This window comes from Chiloscyllium punctatum, chromosome 46, assembly GCF_047496795.1.
Source record: "Chiloscyllium punctatum isolate Juve2018m chromosome 46, sChiPun1.3, whole genome shotgun sequence".
NCBI lineage: Eukaryota > Metazoa > Chordata > Chondrichthyes > Orectolobiformes > Hemiscylliidae > Chiloscyllium > Chiloscyllium punctatum.
Window position 1 is genome coordinate 33,257,475 of NC_092784.1, and position 10,874 is coordinate 33,268,348.

Here is a 10,874-nt window from a genome sequence, read left to right on the forward strand (position 1 = left end):
GGAGGAGGCAGCTCCACACATATCCCCATCCTCAACGATGGGAGATCCCAGCACATCAAGGTTAAAGATAAGGCTGAAGCTTTCACAGCAATCTTCAGCCAGGAGTACTGAGTGGATGATCCTCCAGTGGTCCCCAACATGACAGATACCAGTCTCCAGCCAATTCGATTCACTCCACGTGATATCAAGAAACAGGGTTGGAGACACTGAATACTACAAAGGCTCCAGGGTCTGACAACATTCAGGCAATAGGACTGAAGATGGGTGCTCCAGAACTTGTCGCTCCCCCTGGCCAAGCTGTTCCAGTACAGTTCCAACACTGGCATCTACCCGACACTCTGGAGAATTGTCCAGAAATGTCCTGGACAGAAAAAGCAGGACAAATCCAAACTGGATAATTACCGTCCCATCAGTCTACTCTCAGTCATCAGTAAAGTGACGGAAGGGGACATCAACAGTGCGATCAAGCAGCACCTGCTCAGCAATAACCTGCTCAGTGATGCCCAGTTTGGGCTCCCCCAGAGTCACTCAGCTCCTGACCTCATCACAGCCTTGGGTCAAACATGGAGAAAAGAGCTGAATTCCTGAGGGGAGGGGAGAGGGACAGCCCTTAACATCAAGGCTGCATTTAACCGAGTGGGGTATTAAGGAGCTCAGGCCAAACTGGAATCAATGGGTATCAGGGGGTAATCTCTCTGCTGGATAGAGTCATGTCTGACACATAGGAAGATGGTGGGTGCTTGTTGGAGGTCAGTCATTCAGCTCCAGGACATTTCTGCAGGAGGCCCTCAGAGTAGTGTCCTTGGCCCAACCATCTCCAGCGGCTTCATCATTGGTACAATGTTGTTAAAACAGTAAAATGCAAATTCGATTGGGTTTTAGAAACTTGGGGCATAGTTTAAAGTGATTGGTTAAATTTGACCTGGTGCAAAAACATAGCAACCAGTGCTCAGGTATTTGTTTCACAGCCAAATGTTCCATACTTTCAATTATCCAGTGCACTCTGAGACTGCTAGTCAGTCACATGACAGGTGCCTGCATTCACCCTCTCTTAAAGATACAGTGCAAACCTTTAACTTCACACCAAGATATGGGAAACAAATAAGTTGCCAGAGATGAGAGGAAGCTGTGTTGGAGCCTTGAATTTGATCACGGTCCGTTGACATTGTCCTGAACAAGTAACAAAGATATTTTAATGACCTGACTGGGACTTTCTCATCTACCCTACACCCTTCACAATTTTTCTCCCAAACATTAGCCACACGTATCCCGTATAAATATTTCCTAATCAGGTCGTCCAAATATGTCACTCCACAGGTAGAACTTGAACATAGGCTTCCTGGTTCAGACGCAGGGACATTACCACTGTGCCACAAGGGCCCATAGATGTCCTGGGTCAAAGTTAGCACAACCCCAGCTTATAGTCCAACAGGTTTATTTGGAAGCACTAGCTTTCCTTCATCAGGTGGTTGTGGAGGTTAAGATGAAATTCGGTTAGATTCCCTACAGTGTGGAAACAGGCCCTTTGGCCCAACAAATCCACACCAACCCTCTGAAGACTAACCCACCCAGACCCATTCCCCTCCCCTATATTTACCCCTGAGTAACACACCTACTACTACAGGCAATTTAGCATGGCCAGTTCACCTGACCTGCACATCTTTGGACCAAGGGAGAAAATGGGAGCATCCGGAGGAAACCCACGCAGACACGGGGAGAATGCGCAAACTCCACATAGAGAGTCGCCCGAGACTGGAATCGAACCTGGGACCCTGGTACTGTGAGGCAGCAGTGCTAACCTCTGAGCCACCGCGCCACCCCTTAGTAACTCTCCTATCCCAGGCCCAAGGGGGAACGATGCTGATAGGCTGTGTGAGAGAAGGAAGGGTTTCAGCGGGCAGAGTGTTTGATCCGAACCTGGAATCCGAAAGCCAATATCTCTGACTTTCAGTTGTTGCCTGTTTGGGATCATACCAATTGAAGTCAGTTTCTCTGTGTTACATTCCTGCCCTCTGCTGGTCACCGGTGATAGTGCTGGCCAACTCGATCCACTACCACAACTGTCAATGGAGTCATCGGCGCAAGGTGGTTATTTGGCCCAGTATGTCTATACTGCATCTTTGAGGACAGTGACACAATAACTTCCACATCCCCATTTCTTGTCTAACACCCTCTGTGTTACTGATCGATATCCAACTCCCTTTCAAATGTTATTTCTACCATCAGCTTCAACCAGGGAACCAGACAAACCAGGAAACTACAGACCGGTGAGCCTGACCTCGGTGGTGGGCAAGTTGTTGGAGGGAATCCTGAGGGACAGGGCGTACATGTATTTGGAAAGACAAGGACTGATTCGGGATAGTCAACATGGCTTTGTGCGTGGGAAATCATGTCTCACAAACTTGATTGAGTTTTTTGAAGAAGTAACAAAGAAAATTGATGAGGGCAGAGCAGTAGATGTGATCTATATGGACTTCAGTAAGGCGTTCGACAAGGTTCCCCATGGGAGACTGATTAGCAAGGTTAGATCTCATGGAATACAGGGAGAACTAGTCATTTGGGTACAGAACTGGCTCAAAGGTACAAGACAGAGGGTGGTGGTGGAGGGTTGTTTTTCAGACTGGAGGCCTGTGACCAGTGGAGTGCCACAAGGATCGGTGCTGGGCCCTCTACTTTTTGTCATTTTCATAAATGATTTGGATGTGAGCATAAGAGGTACAGTTAGTAAGTTTGCAGATGACACCAAAATTGGAGGTGTAGTGGACAGCGAAGAGGGTTACCTCACATTACAACAGGATCTTGACCAGATGGGCCAATGGGCTGAGGAGTGGCAGATAGACTTTAATTCAGATAAATGCGAGGAGCTGCATTTTGGGAAAGCAAATCTTAGCAGGACTTATACACTTAATGGTAAGGTCCTAGGGAATGTTGCTGAACAAAGGGACCTTGGAGTGCAGGTTCCTAGCTCCTTGAAATTGGAGTTGCAGGTAGATAGGATAGTGAAGAAGGCGTTTGGTATGCTTTCCTTTATTGGTCAGAGTATTGAGTACAGGAGTTGGGAGGTCATGTTGTGGCTGTACAGGACATTGGTTAGGCCACTGTTGGAATATTGCGTGCAATTCTGGTCTCCTTCCTATCGGAAAGATGTTGTGAAACTTGAAAGGGTTCAGAAAAGATTTACAAGGATGTTGCCAGGGTTGGAGGATTTGAGCTATAGGTTGAGGTTGAAATGGCTTGGGCTGTTTTCCCTGGAGTGTTGCAGGCTGAGGGGTGACCTTATAGAGGTTTATAAAATCATGAGGGGCATGGATAGGGTAAATAGACAAAGTCTTTTCCCTGGAGTCGGAGAGTCCAGAACTAGAGGGCATAGGTTTAGGGTAAGAGGGGAAAGATATAAAAGGGACCTAAGGGGCAACTTTTTCACCCAGAGGGTGGTACGGGTATGGAATGAGCTGCCAGAGGATGTGGTGGAGGCTGGTACAATTGCAACATTTAAGAGGCATTTGGATGGGTATATGAATAGGAAGGGTTTGGAGGGATATGGGCCGGGTGCTGGCAGGTGGGACTAGATTGGGTTGGGAAATCTGGTTGGCATGGATTGGTTGGACTGAAGGGTCTGTTTCCATACATCTCTATGACTCTATAACCAACTTTTCAGGGAGAATGCTCCAATAATCCTCTCAGTTAAAGAAAATTCACATTTCCCTCCCCATCTCACTCTCTGTTCTCTAGTTGTTCACTCACTCAACAAGGGGAATAGTTTCTCACTCTGTTGAAACCTATCGCCATTTTTAAAAATAATTATTCACTCAGAGGATGTGGAGAGAGTGAGGCCTACAGGTGCTGGAGAGTCAGAGCTGATAAAGTGTGGCACAGGACCCTTCATCAGGAATGTCTTATACCTGAAACGTTGACTCTCTTGCTCCTCAGCTGTGCTTTTCCAGCATTAACAGCCCGTCCCTAGTTGCCCCTTGATAAGGTGGCAGTAAGCCCCTGTGATAGACTCACAATCCCCCCAAGGGAGAGAATTCCAGGATTCTGACCCCGTGACCCTGAGGGAATGGTGATATATTTCCGAGTCAGGATGACTGTAATCCCGAGCGGAACTTGCAGGATTCACTGTTTCAATGAAGCTGGTTTTCTCGATGATAGTGAGTGTGGGTTTGGAGTTTACTATCTCTGGACCTTGGTTGAGTTATTACAGATGGTACACACTGCTGCCATGTGCAGCACTGACCAAAGGGATCAATGTGGAAGGTGGTGCCAAAATGTAGGCTCCTACATTATTGTTATGTCTCTCTGATCCCCAACCTCTGTGTCTGCACTAACACAGCAATATTGACAAAGCCACTGGAAATGTAAGAGATGATTCATATTTTACAAAATAACTGCTTTTCACCTCATTTTATGCTCCACAACACTTTATACATCCTGTGCTCTCCCTGACATGGCAACTTCTGTGGTTTAGCAAAGTTAAAAATCCCACAACCCCAGGTTATGGTCCACCAGGTTTAATTGGAAGCACTAGCTTTCGGAGCTCTGCTCCTCCACCAGGTGGTTGTGGAGTAGGATCATAGGACACAGTATTTATAGCAAAATATCAGAGCTGAAAATGTGTTCCTGGAAAAGCGTAGCAGGTCAGGCAGCATCCAAGGAGCAGGAGAATCAACGTTTCGGGCATGAGCCCTACTTCAGGAATTTCATGAAGAAGGGCTTATGCCCGAAACGTCGATTCTCCTGCTCCTTGGATGCACACACAATGAAAGAGTTACTGTGCAGTGACAGACAATCCCAGTGAGTGAGATACTGTGCAATGTCGGACAATCCCAGTGAGTATTATCCTGTGCAGTGTCTGACAATCCCCGTGAGTGAGATACTGTGCAGTGTCTGACAATCCCAGTGAGTGAGATACTTGCAGTGTCTGACTATCCCAGTGAATGAGATGCTGTGCAGTGTTTGACTATCCCAGTGAGTGTGTTACTGTGCAGTGTCTGAATATCCCAGTGAGTCAGATACTGTGCAGTGTCTGACAAGCCCAGTGAGTGAGATACTGTGCAGTGTCTGACAATCCCCGTGAGAGAGATACAGTGCAGTGTCTGACAATCCCAGTGAGTGAGATACAGTGCAGTGTCTGACTATCCCAGTGAGTGAGATACAGTGCAGTGTCTGACTATCCCAGTGAGTGAGATACAGTGCAGTGTCTGACTATCCCAGTGAGTGAGATACTGTGCAGTGTCTGACAATCCCAGTGAGTGAGATACAGTGCAGTGTCTGACTATCCCAGTGAGTGAGATACAGTGCAGTGTCTGACAATCCCCGTGAGTGAGATACAGTGCAGTGTCTGACTATCCCAGTGAGTGAGATACAGTGCAGTGTCTGACTATCCCAGTGAGTGAGATACAGTGCAGTGTCTGACTATCCCAGTGAGTGAGATACAGTGCAGTGTCTGACTATCCCAGTGAGTGAGATACTGTGCAGTGTCTGACAATCCCCGTGAGAGAGATACAGTGCAGTGTCTGACAATCCCAGTGAGTGAGACACTGTGCAGTATCTGGCAATCCCAGTGAGTGAGATACAGTGCAATATCTGACAATCCCAGTGAGTGAGATACAGTGCAGTGTCTGACTATCCCAGTGAGTGAGATACTGCGCAGTGTGTGACAATCCCAGTGAGTGAGATACAGTGCAGTGTCTGACTATCCCAGTGAGTGAGATACTGTGCAGTGTCTGACAATCCCAGTGAGTGAGATCCTGTGCACTCAGGCAATCCCAGTGAGTGATAACCTGTGAACTCAGACAATCCCAGTGAGTGAGATACTGTGCAGTGTCTGACAATCCCCGTAATTGAGATACTGTGCAGTGTCTGACTATCCCAGTGAGTGAGACACTGTGCAGTATCTGGCAATCCCAGTGAGTGAGATACAGTGCAATATCTGGCTATCCCAGTGAGTGAGATACAGTGCAGTGTCTTACAATCCCAGTGAGTGATACACTGTGCAGTGTCTGTCAATCTCATTGAGTGAGATACTGTGCAGCATCTGACAATCCCAGTGATTGAGATACAGTGCAGTGTCTGACAATCCCCATGAGTGAGATACTGTGCAGTGTCTGAGAATCCCAGAGAGTGAGATACTGTGCAGTGTGTGACCATCCCAGTGAGTGAGATACTGTGCAGTGTGTGACAATCCCAATGAGTGAGATACTGTGCAATGTCAGACAATCCCAGTGAGTGAGACACTGAGCAGTGTCTGACTATCCCAGTGAGTGAGATACTGTGCAATGTCTGACAATTCCAGTGAGTGAGATACTGTGCAGTGTCTGACAATCCCAGTGAGTGAGATACTCTGCAGTGTCTGACAATCCCCGTGTGTGAGATACTGTGCAGTGTCTGACTAAGCCAGTGAATGAGATACTGTGCAGTGTCTGACTATCCCAGTGAGTGGGTTACTGTGCAGTGTCTGACTATCGCAGTGAGTCAGATACTGTGCAGTGCCAGACAATCTCAGTGAGAGAGTTACTGTGCAGTGTGCGGCAATCTCAGTGAGTGAGATACTGTGCAATGTCGGACAATCCCAGTGAGTGTTATGCTGTGCAGTGAGTGACAATCCCAGTGAGAGAGATTCTGTGCACTCAGACAATCCCCGTGAGTGAGATACAGTGCAGTGTCTGACAATCCCAGTGACTGTGATACTGTGCAGTGTCTGACCATCCCGGTGAGTGAGATACAGTGCAGTGTCTGACAATCCCAGTGAGTGAGATACTTTGTAGTGTCTGACAATCCCCGTGAGTTCGATACTGTGCAGTGTCAGACAATCCCAGTGAGTGAGATACTGTGCAGTGTCAGAGGATCCCAGTGTCTGGGATACTGTGCAGTGTCTGACTATCCCAGTAAGTGAGTTCTTGTGCAGTGTCAGACATTCCCAGTGAGTGAGATACCGTGCAGTGTCAGACAATCCCGTGTGAGTGAGATACTGTGCAGTGTCAGACAATCCCAGTGAGTGAGATATCGTGCAGTGTCAGGCAATCCCAGTGAGTGAGATACTGTGCAGTGTCTGACAATCCCAGTGAGTGAGATAGTGTGCAGTGTCTGACAATCCCAGTGCGTGAGATACTGTGCAGTGTCTGCCAATCCCAGTGAGTGAGATTCTGTGCAATGTCAGGCAATCCCAGTGACTGCGATACTGTGCAGTGTCTGACAATTCCAGTGATTGAGATACTTTGCAGTGTCTGACAATCCCAGTGAGTGAGATACTGTGCAGTGTCTGACAATCCCCGTGTGTGAGATACTGTGCAGTGTCTGACAATCCTCGTGTGTGAGATACTGTGCAGTGTCTGACAATCCTCGTGAGTGAGATACTGTGCAGTGTTTGACTATCACAGTGAGTGTGTTACTGTGCAGTGTCTGAATATCCCAGTGAGTCAGATACTGTGCAGTGTCTGACAATCCCAGTGAGTGAGATCCTGTGCACTCAGACAATCCCAGTGAGTGAGATACTGTGCAGTGTGTGGCAATCTCAGTGAGTGAGATACTGTGCAATGTCGGACAATCCCAGTGAGTGTTATGCTGTGTAGTGTGTGACAATCCCAGTGAGTGAGATCCTGTGCACTCAGACAATCCCAGTGAGTGAGATACTGTGCAGTGTCTGACAATCCCAGTGAGTGAGATACTGTGCAGTGTCTGACAATCCCCGTGAGTGAGATACAGTGCAGTGTCTGACAATCCCAGTGAGTGAGATACTGTGCAATGTCTGACAATCCCCGTGAGTGATAGACAGTTTAGTGTCTCACAATCCCAGTGAGTGAGATACTGTGCAGTGTCTGACAATCCCAGTGAGTGAGATACTGTGCAGTGTCTGACAATCCCATTGAGTGAGACACTGCGCAGTGTCTGATAATCCCCGTGAGTTCGATACTGTGCAGTGTCAGACAATCCCAGTGAGTGAGATACTATGCAGTGTCTGACAATCCCCGTGAGTGATATACAGTGCAGTGTCTGACAATCCCAGTGAGTGAGATAGTGTGCAGTGTCTGACAATCCCCGTGAGTGAGATACAGTGCAGTGTCTGACAATCCCAGTGACTGTGATACTGTGCAGTGTCTGACCATCCCGGTGAGTGAGATACAGTGCAGTGTCTGACAATCCCAGTGAGTGAGATACTTTGTAGTGTCTGACAATCCCCGTGAGTTCGATACTGTGCAGTGTCAGACAATCCCAGTGAGTGAGATACTGTGCAGTGTCAGAGGATCCCAGTGTCTGGGATACTGTGCAGTGTCTGACTATCCCAGTAAGTGAGTTCTTGTGCAGTGTCAGACATTCCCAGTGAGTGAGATACCGTGCAGTGTCAGACAATCCCGTGTGAGTGAGATACTGTGCAGTGTCAGACAATCCCAGTGAGTGAGATATCGTGCAGTGTCAGGCAATCCCAGTGAGTGAGATACTGTGCAGTGTCTGACAATCCCAGTGAGTGAGATAGTGTGCAGTGTCTGACAATCCCAGTGAGTGAGATACTGTGCAGAATCTCACCATCCCAGTGAGTGAGATACTGTGCAGTGTCAGACAATCCCAGTGAGTGAGATATCGTGCAGTGTCTGACAATCCCAGTGAGTGAGATACTGTGCAGTGTCAGACATACCCAGTGAGTGAGATACTGTGCAGAATCTGACCATCCCAGTGAGTGAGATGCTGTGCAGGGTCTGACAATCCCAGTGAGCGAGATATCGTGCAGTGTCAGGCAATCCCAGTGAGTGAGATACTGTGCATTGCCTGACAATCCCAGTGAGTGTGATACTGTGCAGTGACTGACCATTCCAGTGAGTGAGTTATTTTGCAGTGTCTGACAATCCCAGTGAGTGAGATACAGTGCATTGCCTGACAATCCCAGTGAGTGAGATTCTGTGCGGAGTTCGACAATCCCAGTGAGTGTGATACTGTGCAGTGACTGACCATTCCAGTGAGTGAGTTACTTTGCAGTGTCTGACAATCCCAGTGAGTGAGATACTGTCCAGCGTCAGATGATCCCAGTGTCTGAGATAGTCTCAGTGAGTGAGATACTGTGCGGAGCCAGATAATCCCAGTGAGCGAGATTCTGTGCAGTATCTGATACCCCCAGTTAGTGAGATACTGTGCAGTGCCTGACAGTCCCAGTGAGTGAGATACTGTGCAGTATCAGGCAATTCCAGTGAGTGAGATACTGTGCAGTGTCTGACAATCCCAGTGAGTGAGATACTGTGCAGTGTCTGACCATCCCAGTGAGTGAGATACTGTGCAGTGTCAGACAATCCCAGTGAGTGAGATATCGTGCAGTGTCAGGGAATCCCAGTGAGTGAGATATCGTGCAGTGTCAGAGAATCCCAGTGAGTGAGATACTGTGCAGTGTCTGACAATCCCAGTGAGTGAGATACTGTGCAGAATCTGACCATCCCAGTGAGTGTGTTACTGTGCAGTGTCAGACATTCCTAGTGAGTGAGACACTGTGCAGTGTTAGACAATCCCAGTGAGTGAGATATCGTGCAGTGTCAGGCAATCCCAGTGAGTGAGATACTGTGCAGTGTCAGACATTCCCAGTGAGTGAGACACTGTGCATTGCCTGACAATCCCAGTGAGTGAGATTCTGTGCAGTGTTAGACAATCCCAGTGAGTGTGATACTGTGCAGTGACTGACCATTCCAGTGAGTGAGTTACTTTGCAGTGTCTGACAATCCCAGTGAGTGAGATACTGTCCAGCGTCAGACAGTCTCAGTGAGTGAGATACTGTGCAGTGTCAGACAATCCCAGTGAGTGAGATACTGTGCAGTGTCAGATGATCCCAGTGTCTGAGATACTGAGCAGTGTCTGACAATCCCAGTGAGTGAGATACTGTGCAGTGTCAGACAATCCCAGTGAGTGAGATACTGTGCAGTGTCAGATGATCCCAGTGTCTGAGATACTGAGCAGTGTCTGACAATCCCAGTGTCTGAGATACTGAGCAGTGTCAGACAATCCCCGTCCGTGAGATACTGTGCAGTGTCTGACCATCCCAGTGAGTGAGTTACTGTGCATTGTCAGACATTCCCAGTGAGTGAGATTCTGTGCATTGTCAGACATTCCCAGTGAGTGAGATTCTGTGCAGTGTTAGACAATCCCAGTGAGTGAGATACTGTGCAGTGACTGACCATTCCAGTGAATGAGATACTGTCCAGCGTCAGACATTCTCAGTGAGTGAGATACTGTGCAGTGTCTGACAATCCCAGTGAGTGAGATACTGTGCAGTGTCTGACAATCCCCGTGAGTGAGATACTGTGCAGTGTGGGTAGATCCCACACTGTGTGTGTCTGCGTGTGACTGTGTCTGTGTCTGCATCTGTGTCTGTGTGTCTGTATGTGTCTGTATGGAGAAAGTGAGGACTTCAGATGCTGGAGATCAGAGCTGAAAAATGTGTTGCTGGAAAAGCGCAGCAGGTCGGGCAGCATCCAAGGAGCAGGAGAATCGACGTTTTGGGCATGAGCCCTTGTTCAGGAATGAGGAAAGTGTGTCCAGCAGGCTAAGATAAAAGGTAGGTGGGGGGAGGGGAAATGAGGAAGCTGGAGAAATCTGAGTTCATCCCTTGTGGTTGGAGGGTTCCTAGGCGGAAGATGAGGCGCTCTTCCTCCAACCGTCGTGTTGCTATGGTCTGGTGATGGAGGAGTCCAAGGACCTGCATGTCCTTGGCGGAGTGGGAGGGGGAGTTGAAGTGTTGAGCCATGGGGTGGTTGGGTTGGTTGGTCCGGGTGTTCCAGAGGTGTTCTCTGAAACGTTCCGCAAGTAGGCGGCCTGTCTCCCCAATATAGAGGAGGCCACATCGGGTGCAGCGGATGCAGTAAATGATGTGTGTGGAGGTGCAGGTGAATTTGTGACGG